This window comes from Pinus tabuliformis, chromosome 1_2 (genome assembly GCF_031772625.1).
Source record: "Pinus tabuliformis cultivar Carrire ecotype Pingquan chromosome 1_2, CPIR1, whole genome shotgun sequence".
Taxonomy (NCBI): Eukaryota; Viridiplantae; Streptophyta; class Pinopsida; order Pinales; family Pinaceae; genus Pinus; species Pinus tabuliformis.
Window position 1 is genome coordinate 127,955,060 of NC_142298.1, and position 4,988 is coordinate 127,960,047.

Here is a 4,988-nt window from a genome sequence, read left to right on the forward strand (position 1 = left end):
CAGGCGTAGGAGATATCGACCACCCGATTACATTTGTAAGAATAAAATTGTCTAAGGTGGAGAAGAATTAATCAACCATAGAGCATGAAGGCTATGCGATGGTATATACGCTCCAGAAGTTTAGGCATTATCTATTGGGTTCATACTTCAAAATGTACATAGACGATTCCACTTTGAAGTACCTCGTAAATAAGCCTGTGTTGGGGGGGGATTTTATAGGTGGTTACAACTATTTTGGGAGCACGACTTTGAAGTGGTTGTGAAGCCGAGAAAATTAAATGTTGGACTATATCACCTTTCGCAGAATGATAATGGTGAAGAACCTACAAGTCTCGATGAAGGATTTCCTGATGTGAAAATGTTTGCTGTGCACATTGCAGATGAAAATTTTGCAGATATAATCCAATTCCTGTCTGCAGGTACAAGTCCTGAAGGATATACGACATAGTACAAGAAATAATTAGTGGTTAGCACTGTGGATTTTTCTGTAATTGCAAGGCACTTGTATAAAATGGGCTCAAATGAAGCTCTACGCAGGTATGTACCAGATTATGAAAGACAAAGTATCCTCACTAAAGCACATGGAAGTATTGTTGGAGGACATTATGTCAGAAGATCAACTCTACAGAAGATATTACGAGCTGGGCTATGGTGGGCAACTGTGCAAAAGGATTCCAAGGAATATTGTAGGGCGTGCGATATCTGTCAGAGGACCGGGAAGTCGTCGTGAAGGGATGAATTTCCTTTGAACTCACAAATCTCATTATAGGCATTTGACAAATGGGAAATAGATTTTGTGGGACCTATTTAGCCACTAGGAAAGGAGACATGAGCATGCTACATCATCATGATGATAGAATAATTGACTAGGTGGGCTGAGGTAAAACCCATGAAGGATTGCAACGTGACTACAACTGCGAAGTTTACATTTGATTACATTCTCTCTAGGTTTGGTTGTCCTAAGATTTTGATGAACGATAGGGGTTCACATTTTTTAAATGAGACGATTGTTGTCTTGATAGAGGAATTCCAGATATATCACTAGAAGAGCACACCATACCATCCTCAAGCAAATGGAACAATTGAAGCTTTCAATAAGATCCTGTAGAATGCTATGACAAAGATGTGTAATGCGAATAGGAACAATTGGGATGTGTGCATACCAGTTGTTCTTTGGGAATATAGAACTACTTATAAGAACTTAACTGGATAGACACCATTTCAGTTGGTTTATGGAAAAGAAGTAGTTATACCAATGGAATACATCGTGCCCAGCTTGAGGATTGTTACAGTCACAGATATGGTAGATCGGGATATAATCGAAGAACACCTTGCACATATACTTGAGTTAGAAGAAGATCGATTCTTGGCAAGCTTTCATCAACATATGCAGAAGACTAGAGAAAAGGTGTGGCATGATCGAAACATTAAGAAACATACCTTTAAAAATGGATATTTAGTACTGATGTATGATAACACATTTACAAAGTTTCCAAGAAAGTTTCAGATGCATTGGCTAGGACCATACATCGTCAAGGAGATTACGAATGGAGGTGTAGTTCAGCTCGTGAAGTTGAACAGGGAGCTATTTCCAAGAAGAATCAATGGGAGTCAGTTGAATTTGTATAGGGGTGATCCTACCCCTACGCCATGACTATATGGATGCGGGATAGTCTTAGTACTTCAAGGAGTTGCAAGGAAGTGCAGGACTATAAAATACACTACTAGAAGGATAGTTTGGCAAAGCAAATGGGTTGCACAACTATTAGGAGAAAGGCACAGATGGGAGTTGCGGTGAAGGAGCTACATTAGCAAGGTGGATCCCATGCAACCTAGCTAGAAAGAAATTGTTGAAAACACTGTATATGATGGGATGGATATTTTTCCCTCAAAGAGAGGGGGGGGGGAAGCATTTAAGGAGCATATATTTTGAAATATTCCACCAAAAGAGCATTAATGAAGGTGATCTGGAGGGAACCGATGGATTTGAATTCAAAAAGGGCTATAAATACAACATCCCACTCCACATTTGAACACTTTCCTTCAAGATAAATTGCCTTGATATTTTGTTCCTAAGTTTGAGCCGAGATGATTATTGCATGTCTGGACGAGATTGGCAAGAGATATAGAAGGAGTTTTCATAGCAAGGGCTTGGGTTTGAGGCTGATTTGTATGAGTGGAAGAAGAAAATATTTCGGGAGAGCATTGACTAAATGACTACAACACCACCAGTCTCTACCACAACGCCTAGGTTGCCGAGGCCTAAACTCACTACCTCTGTGACAAGAGAGAAGAAGAAAAAGAAGCAAAAGAACGATTATCATAGATAACACCAAAAAATAAATCAGTAACTAAACTTTTATTAGATCAACAAATGATTGTTTCGACTACATTGCATTGGATGGTTTGTCCTCATGCAAAAGGAGGCTCGTTATTTATAACACTTTTGAGTTACATTACCATGGGTAAATACCATGGGAAGATTTCCATTCGATTCATTACCATGGGTAGATTTCCATTTGGATCATTCCTCCCTCCTTAGGAAGCAGTGGTCCCCATTGCGTGTAGTTCCCTCCAGAGAATCTTTTGTCGAAGATGACTTCTGGATGATCAAGTGTTGTCAAAGACAAGGGTTTTGCGTGGTTGACCCATATCTAAGAGTTTTTGGATGACTCGTAAACATGACACATGAAGATCCAAGGATAGAGATACCATGCAATTATTGCGAGCCAACTCTAATATTGATAGTGTGTGGCCAAGAAAATGGATTTCATCAGCAAGGGTTTTGCATGTCTGACCCATAAACATGATGCACGAAGAGCCAAGGAAAGAGATGCCATGTAATGATGGTGGGCCAACTATGAGGTAGACAGAGTGTGGCTGAGAAGATGAACTTCGTTGGAAAATGGTTTTGTGTGTTTAACCCATAATCGTGATGAATGAAGAGCTAAGGATAGAGCTACCTTGTAATGTTGTTGGGCCAACTATGAGGTGGACAGTGTGTGGCCGAGCAAATGGACTTCATTGGAAAATTGTTTTGTGTGTGATGAATGCGGGTTCAAAGATAGAGATACCTTGTAATGAACCTCAAGATATCCAATAGAGATGTATTGGCTTATCTTTGTAAACTCTCACCATCCAATGAGATGATGTAAATAATTCCTCCAAGTACTCAAATTTCAAATTTTTTATTCCCATTTTGAAAACATGTGGTTGCTCAACATATCTTGTTCTATAGTAGATTGTTGCTTGACCACTATTGTAGTGTCTAAGAACAATATCGTAGACATGCTCCTTGGTTGGGTAGAATAAGTCGTATTTATGCTCTAATGTCGAGCGAGGTTTTTGGTTCTCATTAAAGAGAGTGAAAATGAAGGTGTATAGAGAGACCTTGGTCCTGAGCAGAGTTTCAGAGTTGGAGAGGACATGCTTGATGAGGTTTCAATTGCAGGCCACAAAATTTTCAAGGTTAGCACTAGTTTCACCCTTGTTGCCCTTAGATGGCCACACAATCTCAAACACGACAATGTCAAGGTTCTTTCAGCCAAGGGTCGAAATTGCAGAGATCATTGTGTCAAGTTGTGCATCAAAGAGGTTAGTGTACAGGAGCCGAATTTTGTTGTCCCGGACTCTCGCATTGGGGCGAAAGATTGCATAGTCCAGAGAAATATCATTTTCGTTTCCCTCCTAAGAAAATAAAGGGTATCAATTAACCATGATATATGACCCCATTTGGCTCAGAACATCGAGTATTGGATTTATCTAAATCTCCACAAGGTCGCTCTTGAAAACACCACATGATGGTAGGAAGGAGTTCTAGAGCACACTAGTGGAAACAATGTTCGACACCTTGAAAATTCTGTCGAGTTTGTATTTGACGAGAGCCCTGTGAATATTCATCATGGAAGACACAAGGTAGGAGTTGAGGTCATTATAATTGGCGAAGACTTCATTATCGACAACTATGGAGGTGATCTAGGTGCCCAGAATGTAGGTGACCATGTTTTGCTAGACCCAGGCGTAGGTTTGCGAAAGACAACGAGAAATGTTGGAGAGTTTCTCATTGAAAAGGAAATGGTGATTTTAATGTCAGTACCACTAAATGCATGGATAGTTGTAGGGTATATGTCATCGAGCTTCAAATTGTTGATGCCTTGGCTCTTGATCATCCACACTACCTTGGAAGCTGAGGGAAGATTATCTTCTTTGCGACCATATTTGATACGCGTAGTGCTAATCCTAGCAAAGGCAACGATAGACAGAGCCACTGCAATCGTGATTATCACTAAGAGCATCCATAGGATCATTCTGAGAAAAGAAACTATAACTGACCAAGCTTTCTTCTTTTCTTTCAACTTCTTTTTGCACTGAACTTTTAATCAAACTTCTTTGACATCAAAATTGTGACTGAAACCACCTATGTTAGAGAAGGAAGGGGTTGGTGATGAAGTTCATTCGGCCTTACTGTGATGGGATACAATACCAAACCTTGATACTAACAACGATTCCGATGATGGCTATGATTTTACCATCGCTCACTTCAAAAATGGGGCTGTTAATTCTCTTCATTCTTAAAATCAAGGTTGATGTTATTGGATCTTGATTTGGAATCACAGAAATTGAAAGAGACTCTGGCGGAATCGATCCCAAGAAACTCTTCAAGAATATTAGTGCAAGAATGGCATCATAAGACAAACCATGATAACAAAACCCTAAGGTGTGCAACATTGTGGTGACCATCGTTAGACATGATTTGTGAAAATAATGTACTTTTGAAGACCATGTATGAGCAGTTAGTGTAAGAAAAAAAGAGGCTAAACTCTGCAAATATTTGTTCAAATATCCAAGAAATAAAAAGGTCACTTCAGTGATGTAACTTCAAGCAATGCATCGTGATGGTTGTTCCATGATTTCCCAAGTGAACTACCACAAGTAGTGGTGAGAGCATGGGACAATTAACACACCAATAAGATTCTCCGAGAGCATAA